The 12,328-nt window shown below is 49.5% G+C and overlaps 1 non-coding gene across 1 annotated transcript; it reads right to left on the reverse strand.

Annotated features, from left to right (window-relative positions):
- Positions 1–11,907: 11,907 nt before the first annotated feature.
- On the reverse strand, positions 11,908–12,042 carry LOC120962220 (small nucleolar RNA Z247). The gene has a single exon (XR_005753062.1). It is a non-coding gene; the product is annotated as a small nucleolar RNA Z247 (small nucleolar RNA).
- Positions 12,043–12,328: the final 286 nt, after the last annotated feature.

Genomic DNA, 12,328 nt, shown 5'->3' on the forward strand with positions numbered 1-12,328 from the left:
GCCCGAGTCCATGTACCAGTCACCACCGCCACCATAGGAGCTCGGTGACGGGGCGGAGTGCAGTGCGGCGAGCAAGGCCGGGTCCCACAGCGGCGGCGCCTGAGGAGGGTAGAACCCGCCGTAGGCCGGCGCGGGAGCAGCGGCGGCGCCGTAGGAGGGCGCGATCCCATAGGCCGGCGCGGACCCGTAGGCGGGCGCCGGCGCGGAACTGTAGGGAGCGGCGTTCGGCGCGGCGAAGAGAGCCTGGTGACCCGCCGGGCGGGGCCCAAGGATGCCAGGAGCCGAAGCCCGAGGGACCGGCATGGAGTAGGCGTGGACGACGCCGGTCCACGGGTTGGTGCCGTACGTCCATGGGGGAGTCACCTGCTGCGGCTGACGCCCCCCCCCCCCCCCCCCCCGGCGCCTGTTGCTGCTTGCGGCCGCCCCCGCGGCGGTTGCCGCGGCGCCCGCCACCCGGCTGCTGGGGGGCAGCGGGAAGGGCGGGAGGCGCGGGCGGGAGGGGGAAGTACCCCGGAGGCGCTGGTGGCGGCGGCTGCTGGCGCGACGCGGGTGGGGCGGTCGGTGAAGGGGCGCCGCGGGAGGTGCCGGCGGCGAGGGCGTGGTGCTGCACACGCTTCTTGACCCCCTTCATCTGGCGCTCCTCCAACCTCAAGTACGCCACAAACTTAGGGAAGGAGGGCTCCGGCATCAAGGTGAGGTTAGAGGCGGCGTTGCCGAAGTCCTCGTTGAGGCCGGCGGTGAGCGTGCTGAGGAGGAGGTCGTCGTCCACCTTGGCTCCAATGTCACGGAGCTCGTCCGCCAACGTCTTCAGGCGGCGGCAGTAGTCATCAATGGACTGTTCATCCTGGTGACAGTCAAAAAATTCCTGCTGCAGAAAAACGCGGCGCTGAAGCTGGTTGTCGGTGAAGAGGCCGTTCAGCTTGACCCACAGGGCGCGGGCGTCGTCGCCGGCACTCACGACCGTGTGGAACAAGTCCTTGGAGATGGTGGTGAAGAACCACCGGATGATCGTGGCGTCGATCGCGGTCCACTCGGCGTCGGCCACCATGGTGCGGGAGTCCACGGTGCCATCCACGTGATCCACGAGATTGTTCTCGCGGAAGAGCAGCGTGAAGTACATCTTCCACGCGAAGTACGTGGAGTTGGAGGCGTCGAGGGTCACGGGGACGCGGGCATGGACGTTGATGTTGCGGATCTCGGCAGGGTCGACGGCGAAGGGGTTGGAGTAGGTGGAGGCGTTGAAAGACATGGCGATGAGATCGTGGGGAGGGAGGCGGCGGCGCGGCTAAGGAGAGGCGGCGCGGCGGCGGGAGGCAGGCGGCGCGGCGGGAAGGGGCGGCGCGGCGTGGAGGCGCGCGGTGGGGAGGTGGCGCGCGGGGAGGAGGGGTGGTGGCGGCGGCTTGGGGCGGCGGCGGGAGGTCGCGGCGGCGGCGGCGGCCCGAGGCGGCGGCTAGGGTTAGCGGAAGCTGGAAGATCGACTTGCGATAGATACCATGTAGATAATGATTTGGTGCATCGATAATTGATTGATCGTGCACTAGGCACATATATATAGGTACAAGGGGTGCGACCGGTATCTTATCTCCTAAGATACACGTACATACAGAGGGAGACAGATATTACAGGTACTGCATACAGAACCCAGACCTACGTACATGTACACATGTTCAACACGGCACTCGAGCGTGTGGTTTGCAATTGCCACCGGACAGCCGCATCCACCCGTCTCTCAATTGAAGCCTTTCACTCTTGACTATACACCCGTCTTCTCTGAACTGATCTCACCATCCGGGAAACTGAACCTGTGGCCATGTGGCGATCCCGGAGCGACGCATGATGAAGAAGGGCGACGTTCCAGTCGTCCAACTACAAGTCCAATGGGCCAATAGGCCACCTGCGGCCACAACCTGAGAAGACTACGACGTTCTCTGACAATGGTACCCGACAGCTTGCTTCTGGGATGGAGCTCCATCTCAAGGAGGGGACAATGTCGCGCCTGCAGATGATGCATCTGCAGCGGACTGTAACGTGCAACCGTGTGTAAGTGTGTTGGGCCTGAGGTCATGTAAGCGTGAGTTGGGCCAGAGGCCATGTAAGTGCGGGCCCAGGGAGGCAGCTACACATATGGTTACACAACAGCAGATGAGATCTGCAACGAGTGAACAGTAATTGCATTCCTTTCCCCGGTCGTTTAGGACGAGAACACACAGCCGCAGGTCGTGATGACTAGAAGCAGCAGGTGCACACCTTGCGGCGTCGTCTACTGTACTATTTCTCTGGTTGTCGTTTCGTTACTCGAGAGTTTTGTACTACTAGCAAGATGTATTATGCGCTAGTAATCCCTACTTAGTATTAGCACGTAGTACATCTGATTTGCAGGCCAGGTCTGACGTTCTGACTTTCCTTTCATTCACGTAAGTATCGCATATCATAGATCCATCATCCATTAGAACGTGAAAGAGTAGTAACAGTCCTAATTGTTTAACACTTGAGTATAGTCCCCACGTGCTCTAGAGTTGTGACAGCCATCTTTCAGTATTTAAAACCAACATACAAAGAAGGCATCTGCAGCAAAGACCTACCAGGGTGCGGGAACTGCAAGGCCACGACGGGCGGGAGCTTCATCTGGTATCTGCGCAAGCGAGCGAGGGTTTGTGTGTGCCCAGCCGCGAGATGCGACTGTGCTCGGAAGTGAAGAGCACTCAGGATGCTGGTTGGACCATGTGGCCGTTTCTTTTTCTTTTTAAAACAGAGGCAAAAGATTTACGTCATCTCATTAATTAAGGAGAGAAGAATTGAGAGTACCTTTCTACACCCAGGAGCAAATGCTCCTGGTGTGCACAGTCAAATAAAAAAATAGAAAAAAATTCTGAAATTATTTTGTGACATACTTTCATAATTGTTTATTGTGCATGCAAAATTTCATCGCGAAATCACATTGGTGAAAGACATGCCAAAAGAAAAACAAAATCAGAGCTCCAAAATGCTTTTGTAAGTAACATTTTTAGAGCATCGGTTTTGTTTTTTTACCACGCCTTCCATTAATGTGATTTTGTGATGAAATTTTGCATGCACAACAAACATTTGTAAAAGTATGCCCAAAAAAACTCAGAACTTTTTGAATTTACTGTTCGCACCGGGAGCATTTGCTTCTAGGTGTAGAAACTCGACATCTGAGAAGAATATAGTTTGTAGGTTACATGACCACAAAGGTCAAAAAAAGCTCAAGGGAATCACTCTCACGATATAAAATTGCCCAGATACTTAGCCCCTGCCATCACCCATAGCGGCACCTCGGCCTTCCGTTCATTCCAGATTGCCCAGCATCCATTTTAAGAGAATTCTACGCCTTTCTGTTTGCGCCGGACAGCCCGCCACCATCCTCCCACCACTTAGCAACAGATGCAAGGTCGGCCCAATTGTTCGTCTGTGATTGCAACCCCAACCAAGCGTTGATCATGTTCCAAATCCTCACTGAGTAACGACACATAAAAATGAGGTGCGCCACAGATTCCGGTTCCCGTTTGCATAACTGGCAGAGACCGCCGTCCACACCCTGTCCTGGAGAATGAGCCGTGAGCAGAATCTAACTTTTGACGGCGCCCAAACCTTCCAAATCATCTTTGGCATGTCTGACTTTATCAGCCCCGCGAATTGCATCCTATAGGCAGAGGCTGCAGAGTAGCACCAGTCGGCAGTGAATTTCCATCGAATCACATCTTCAGCGCCCTCAGTAAGCTGCACCTCCTGGATCTTGGTTCAAAGACCGAAGAATTGTTGGATATGATCAACAGAGAGGCCATCCTTCATGTCGATGCGGCGAATCCATTCACTGTTCGTAAGTGCCGTGGCCACGCTTGAGCTTGTGCGCTTTGAAAGGGCGAAGATGCCCGGTGCAATATCCTTTGGCTCTTGCCCTTGCAACCACGGAGAGAACCAGAAGCTCCCCTTTAGTCCGTCTCCCATGGGTAACAGTTGTTGCTATGTAAAAAAGGTCACTATCCTAGTCATCGCAGGGGATGTCAAAATTAACCCACGCCGGCTGAGGATCGACCCATTGGAACCAAAGCCATCACCATCGCAGTCTGAGGGCCTGTGAAACCATGTGGCCGTTTCATCCTTGCTTGAATGGGCCACATCTAGATGAAAAAGCTATCTCAAAATGTGCTAAAAATGCCAAAGCAAAAAACAGTACTACTATAGTACATTTTCCCTTTTGCTGGAAAGGGCCCGTCAGTCGAAACTCACGTTTTTTTAGATGAGTCGAAACTCACCTGATCTCAACACAGTCTGTTCTAAGAGCAGACCGACTAATTCTAGTTGCTGGCATGGCAATTCAATGTAGATATTAAGAAAAAGAACATAACCTTCCATGTCCTACACGATCTCAGACAACTGTTCTGAAATGAGCCATTGTTTGATAGCCTCCATAACATCGCAATCTGCAGCACTGCACAGACTGATAGTAAAAATTGTAGCGGAAAATACCAGATAGCTAAAAGGTGGCATGATCAGGCATTTCTTTGTGCCTGGTCAGTCCACGCTACTCCAATGCAAAAGCAGGTAGGAACTTAAGATTTACGGTAGGTAGACATCTTCGCGAGGACCGCCACAAAGATATCTGAAAGTTGAATCCTCCCAAATATCATCTTCAGTAGTTTTGGCCTTCCAGGTGATTAGCACGTCGAACACAACAGGCCAGCAGACACTTAAAATAATCTGGAATCCTTGATATCAATTCATAGGAAGTTCACTGGACAAAAGAACACCTAAGAACAACTGCCACTTACAGCTGGAGATCAGTTAGGCATTAAAAAGAAATAGAATAGGATAATCCAAGTATAGAATTGCTGATTTATAAAACAAAAGAAATACTAGATGTTTAACAGATTAACACATACTAGTATCTTTGGGCAGTCTGCAAAGCGATTCATGAAAACGAGTTCTACAGGCACCTTTCAACATTCGGTTTTGTTAAAAGCTTCCTGTCAGTTCTCTATAAAAAAACATTTTTGTCAGGCGTGGAGGTGGCATCTTCTTCTTCAGCCTCCCCCGCTTGACCAGCGCCTATTCGGCAGGCGAGAAGCCAGATACCCCTGAGTCGGATCCTAGTATGGTAAAGATCAATGCTGATGGGCAGAGGGGAGCGCTGGTGGTGGTATTCCTTGAACCTGCCCCACTCGGCGCGAAATCCCCTCAATAGTAAAGGCGCACCTTTTGAAGATGCCCAACATGGGCGTGAGTTCATGCCAAAATATGATTGTCAATATTTTTATTCAATTGAAAAGTGAGCAAGAGAGAGTCGATGCACTGATTGGAACAACAAACCCGGAAAAATCCCTCTGCCAATTAATGAAAGTGGACCAAGTGCAAGAAAACAAAGGGAATAATCCTATTGAGGCATGCTTTGACCTAGAAGCTCTATTTTGTTTTCAATATTTTTAATAATTAATATATGTAATATCTATATATAAACGTATCACCGTATCCATGTTTTCAGAAAATTGACGTATCGGGCGTATCCCCGTATCGCGTATCCGATACGTATCCAAGTATCCGTGCAACGTAGAGCGAGGGGGAAGACGAGCTATATGGAGACCATGCAGCAGATCATTTCTGTTGGCGCAAACATCGTGGACGCAACGGATCTGAGCCGGGATGTGTCCCGACTCCAGGTCAGCTTTCCCAAGGCTCACCTCCTCATCGATCGCGCGGAGTGGGACAGGTTAAAGGAGCTGGATAGAGCCCGAAACAGCGAGATACATTCGCGTAGGAGTCTGTGCTTTTTTTTGAGTTGTTTGGATTGCTTACCACATGTATCACGTGGTGGGAGTCTGTGCTTTATTGTGGGCAGTCTGGAACTGCAGAAATGATTTGTTTTTTAACAGAACAACAAATATTCATTTTTTGCAGGTTATTTTCCAAGCCACTGTGTTGATCCGTATGTGGTCGCTACTCACTCCGACGGAGGCCAGGAAGCGTTTGGTTACTGGGTCTATCCGCTGGGAGATGGTAGCTCGGGATATCTTCAACCGGTTTGGATGGCGGTTATGTAATAGGATAGGCAATTAGTTTACCTATCTCTCTTATGCCAGCCGGTTGTGGCTTTTTGTGGCTAGTTTGTTTTTGGCCCTTTTGGCTCTCTGTGAGCTCTCGTTTATTTTCGTTTGAGACTTTAAGACCTTGTTGAACCTATTTGCTTATTTAATAAGTTGGCCGTATGCATCGTTATGATGCACAGACGGGGAGTCCCCCTTTTTGAAAAAAAGGAAAAAAAAAAGGGTTCAAGGAGCTGGATGACCAGCTTCTGCAACAGAAGACGGAGGCCACCAACCGAAGTGTCGCAGGTCAACTCTTGGCTTCCATATTTAACCGTGCTAGAGTTTGGATCAGCCGCAGCAAAGGACGAGCAGAGGATGCCCAGAGTAAGCTCGACAAGGTCATTGCTGAGATGCAGGGAGCGCTCAATTTCATGGGCCTTAACATTGAGCCAAGGCAGCTTGGCAAGGCGCCACGCATGCCAGAGACAAGCTCAGTGCCCAACGAGTTCCTGGTGTTTGGTCTGTTGGGCGTGCCATCATCTATGCCTAGATCGTCTGCCAAGCGATTGAGAGAGAAGAGTAGGAGATCATCTACCATGGAGGTTGTTGCTACTGATCTTACTGTGTTGCAGATAGTTGGCATCGGCGGGGTCGGTAAGACGACGCTTGCCCAGCTAGTGTACAATGACCCAAGGGTTAAAGCACACTTTGACTTGAGAATTTGGGTTTGTGTATCTGACCTTTTTGACATAATGAGGGTGACCAAAGAGAATCTGAAACATACCGCTGCCTCCGTAGAAGCAACGGATTCACTAGCGAGTTTAAATGCTCTTCAAGTGGAACTGAGCAAACAGTTAAAACAAGAGAAGTTTTTTTTTTGAAAAGGAGGATGACCCGCCTCTGCATCAAGACGATGCATGCAGCAATATATTATTAAGAATGCAAAATCCAGCAGCCGAACAATATCGACCCTGAAATAAAGCATAAAGAAGAGAAGTACTTCTTGTGTTGGATGATGTATGGCCCAGCGCGTGTCAGGAATGGAGGACATTCTCAGCACCACTTAGGTATGGACATCACGGCAGCATGGTCCTTGTGACAACTGTATCTCTAAGGGTTGCACACCTTGTTGGGCCTGCCTACTGACATATTTTGGGACTTCTTCAGCAAGTGTGCATTCGGTAAAGAGTGCCTGCAGTCATATCCCGGGCTGCAAGAATTTGGTAGTGGCATTGCCTCTAGGCTTTGTGGGTCTCCTCTAGCTGCCAAAACGCTCAGCCGCTTGTTGAATGCGGAGTTCACTAAGCAACACTGGAAGAGTATCCAGAACAATGAATTGTGGGAGTTAGCACATCAAGATAATGAGATATTATTGGCCCTTCGTCTGAGCTACTCGTATCTCCTGCAGGAACTAAAAAGGTGCTTGGCACTATGTTGTATGTTTCTAAAGGATTATAGCATCTCTTTTTTTTTGCCCGTACAGGATAGGTGGGCCGGATTCATTGGGCCCAAGGCACGGGCCTGTTCGCTCGGTTGGCTTGGCTCTTATGAACGAAACTGACAGGAGGAACACCAGACGCACAAAATTAATGAATGAAAATTTGGGAGAAAGAAGCGTTTGCCCCTTTATTAGTAGGTATGTATTAGTACAAGCACTTGTGTACGTTTATTTAGGATCGATACATACAGGGGCTGTGAAATAGTTTGGGAAGCTTAGAACCCTTTGTCTCGGGCCGCATTGTATATATTAAGGCAAAGCCTTGGTTCACAAGTTATAGAAAGGAGTTCGAGAGAGATCGATCAGGATGAGGAGGAGATCGACCAGGAGGTCGTTACACGGGATAAGAGAGAAGAAGAGATAGAATTGAGATACAAGTTTAAACAACCTCTCCTATCCCTATACAATAATTCTAACACTCCCCCTCAATCTAAACCTCAAGCCTTGCTAAGGTTGAGATTGTATTTGAACTCATCCAATCTTCTCTCGGTCAAGGGCTTAGTAAACCCATCCGCAAGTTGATCCCCTGTAGGAATGAACCGGATTTCAAGTAGCTTTCGAGCTACTCTCTCTCTGACAAAATGAAAATCTACCACAATGTGTTTTGTTCGTGCATGGAAGGCAGGATTTGCTGAAATATAAGTTGCACCAATATTGTCACACCATAACCATGCAGCTTTTGGAGCTTTGATTCCAAGCTCATAGAGTAATGTTTGTATCCACATCACTTCAGCTGTAGCATTTGCCAATGACTTATATTCAGCCTCTGTACTTGACCTTGAAACAGTAGCTTGCTTCCTTGCACTCCATGACACAAGGTTAGATCCCAGAAACACAGCAAAACCACTAGTAGATCTTCTATCACCAGCACACCCTGCCCAGTCTGCATCAGAATATGCAGTAACAAGCAAGGAAGAGGACTTGACAATCTGAAGTCCAAGCCCTTGAGAATACTGGAGATACCTTAGGATTCTTTTAACTGCTGTCCAATGAGTAGTTCTAGGAGCATGCAAATATTGACATACCTTGTTCACTGAGTAAGAAATGTCAGGACGTGTAAGTGTTAAATATTGCAAAGCACCAACAACACTTCTATAATTTGTTGCATCTTCTGGACCAAGAGCTTCTCCACTATCAACTGTAAGTTTTTCTGAGGTGGAAATTGGTGTGCTGACTGGTTTGCAATTCTCCAATCCCACCCTCTTTAGAACATCAGCTGTATATTTCTCTTGTGAGAGAAGTATGCCATCTCTGACTTGCTTTACTTCTATGCCAAGAAAATAGTGAAGATCACCTAGATCCTTGAGAGCAAATTCAAGTTTTAAATCCTTAAGCAAACAAGTTGTGGCCTCTTGACTTGAACTAGCAACAATTATATCATCAACATAAACAAGCACAAAAATAGTGATATTGCCTTTGCTATAAAAGAATAAGGATGTATCTGCTTTGGATGGTGTGAACCCAAGATGTTGTAACTGCATGCTCAACCTAGAATACCATGCTCTTGGAGCCTGCTTGAGTCCATATAATGCTTTATCCAACTTACATACGTACTGTGGTGTGCTATAGTTTTCATAACCTGGTGGTTGCCGCATGAACACTTCTTCCTCAAGAACACCATGAAGAAACGCGTTCTGAATATCTAGCTGTCTTAAGCTCCATCCTCTGGAAATAGCAATGGACAAAACAAGATGAATGGTAGTTGCTTTAACCACAGGACTAAAGGTATCATCATAATCAATTCCAAACCTTTGCTTAAAACCTTTTGCAACCAACCTTGCCTTGTACCTGTCTATACTATCATCAGATTTCCTTTTGATCTTGTATACCCACTTACAATCAATTATGTTAGCACCACGTTGCGGTGGTACTAGATGCCAGGTCTGATTTTTCATGAGTGCATTATATTCATTATCCATGGCTTCCTTCCAATCCTTGTTAGCAAGTGCATCATGCAAATTTATAGGTTCACCAGTAGTGGCAAGAAAAGCACGCTTAGTCGGATTATACTTTATTGTACCATCACTATATTGTTTTTCCTTGACAATACCTGACCGAGACCTGGTGTGTCGACGAGGAGGTGAGGGAGCCATAGAGACGGCTGCTGTTGATTGTGGAGCAGGAGATCCAACAGCTTCAGCACTGTCCACAGAAGATCCAGGTTGGTGGGGCTCCTGATCCGAGGTAGATTGGCGCTGCTGTCGCCGCTCCTCGTCCTGGGTGCGCATCGGATCAACCGCCAGAGCAGAATCAGCCAGCGGGTCCCGCGTTGTCACGGCAGCATCAGACGCTGGGTCCCCAGGCGACGTGGTAGCCAGGGACTCGCTCCCCTCCCCATGCCGCGCTCGACAGCCATCTCGGGTCGCGCAGGCGAGGCTTGGCGTGACGCACCTGGACCCGCGTCGGGACCCGCGCCTGGACCGTTGTGGCCCGCCTGGTCGGCTGCGGTGTCGACCACCAGGGGGCGCATGAGCGAATCTGCACGGGATCGCGCACCGCCCTGCGCTGCAGACTGCCGCGGATCCGTCTGGGATCGCGCGCTGGCAGTAGGATCAACCTCAGAGACCGTGCCTGGTTTATCTTGTGTACACATAAAATGACGAGTAGAATTTGTACAAGAGCCATTAGAAACGCAATTTTCTGTGGATTTTTGCACATGATCATGGTCAGTTAATTCACCCCGTGATCAGGATGTGGAGTATAGTCTGGTAGAAGTGCACTTTCTGCACGAAGCAAGGCGCCGGCATTGGGATGAAGTTGTGAAAAGGGAATAATGTTTCATCAAAAGATAACATCACGGGAGATGTATATGCGTCCAGTAGATGGTTCAAGGCATTTATATCCTTTATGAAGGTTACTGTACCCAATAAAGACACATTGTGTGGAGCGAAACTCTAGTTTGTGACGATTGTATGGACGTAAGTTGGGGTAACAAGCACACCCAAAATTTTTGAGATAATTGTAGTATGGCTTTTGATGATACAATCGTTCTAAAGGAGTGGAATTGCCAATGACCTTACTAGGAAGACGGTTGATAAGATATGTAGCTGTGATGAAGGCCTCATCCCAATACTTGAGAGGCATAGACGCATGAGCTAAAAGGGATAAACCAACTTCAACGATATGACGGTGTTTGCGTTCAGCAGAACCGTTCTGCTGATGAGCATGAGGGCAGGACACATAATGAGTGATCCCAATGCTACGGAAGGAGTTCTCCCTAGTCACTTTGGACCGAAATAATTTTCCTATCAAAGTGTCGCTCAACAAGTTTCTGAAATTCTTGGAACATGGAAAAGACTTCAGATTTATACTTAAGCAAATAAATCCATGTGAACTTGCTGTAATCATCAATGAAGCTAACATAATATTTTTTCGGCCAAAAGAATCTTGGGCATGACCCCATACATCACTCATGAGACACACTAGTAGACTTAGGATAGGGAAGCTGATGGCTCTTGGCACATTGACATGCTTCGCAAACAGACTCATTATTTGAACTATGTGACAAAGGAAGATTGTCTTTATTGACTACTTGCCTAACTATGACTGATGAGGGATGTCCTAATCTTTGATGCCACCGCGCGAAAGAGGGCTTGATGACGGAGTAGACTCGACGATGCTTGTTGCTAAGTGCTCCGGATGAGATGGGGTAGAGGCCGCCAACGCACCTACCGTGATAGAGAGGTGCCCTCGTTGCCCGATCCTTAATGAAAAAATAGCGAGGGTGAGTTTCACATCGTTATCGGTGGCTAAACGAGACATAGAGGCAAGGTTTTTGTCAGCTTGAGGAACATGGAGAACATCCTTAAGAACTAGATCACGTTGGAGATTAGGTGAATTAAGCGAAACTTGACCAATGTGACAAATATCCATACCTTTACCGCTGGCGGTGTGGATCTGGTCGTTGCCGTGATATGTCTCGCGTAGGGCAAGTTGCTCTAGCTCATTGGTGACATGATCTGTACCACCGGAGTCAACATACCAGACGCCGTCCCCACCTTGCTCGCGCATAGCAGCTGCAACCAGTTTGGAATCTGGGACGAAGTTTTCGTCATACCGATGCCAGCAGTCGATGACCTCATGACCGGCCTTCTTGCAGAGTTGACAGCGAGGGCGACCACGGGAAGAGGAGGTGTGGCGGCCTGTGTTGGACTTGAAGCCGCCACCCCCATGGTTGTTGCCGTAGCCGCCGTCGGTGTTGTGATCGTAGCCGCCACCAGAGCGGGCACCATCGCCCGAAGAGACACCACGTCCGCGGCCGCCGCCGCGGTTGGTGCCCTGGTGACCACGGCCATGGCCGCGACCCCGTGAAGCGGAATATGCGGAAGATTGCTGAAGATCGCCGTCGTGGAGGAGGGTGAGGCGGGCGTCAAAGCTGAGCAGCTGGCTGTGTAGCTCCGGAACCGTGATAGGTTCCACCCGTGCCGCAAGCGCAGAAACGACCGGATTATACTCCATGTCGAGGCCAGCAAGAATATTGGAGACGATCTCCGGATCGGAGAGCGCCAAGGCGGTGCACGCGACTTCATCGGTGAGGGTTTTGATCTTGCCGAGGTACTCAGCCATGGACATGTTACATTTTTTAAGGTTGGTGAGCTCGATGCGGGTGTTGATCGCCTGCGCCTGGCTCTGGGCAGTGAACATGCCGTTGATGGCGCGCCACACCTTGGCCGGCGTCTGGAGCGTGGCCACCTGGGAAAGAATCTCGCGGGAAAAGGAACCCATCAAGAACCCTTGAAGTTGTTGCTGTTGGGCATACCAGAGAGTGCGTGCGAAGTTGACAACTTGC

This window comes from Aegilops tauschii, chromosome 3, assembly GCF_002575655.3.
Source record: "Aegilops tauschii subsp. strangulata cultivar AL8/78 chromosome 3, Aet v6.0, whole genome shotgun sequence".
NCBI classification, from domain to species: domain Eukaryota; kingdom Viridiplantae; phylum Streptophyta; class Magnoliopsida; order Poales; family Poaceae; genus Aegilops; species Aegilops tauschii.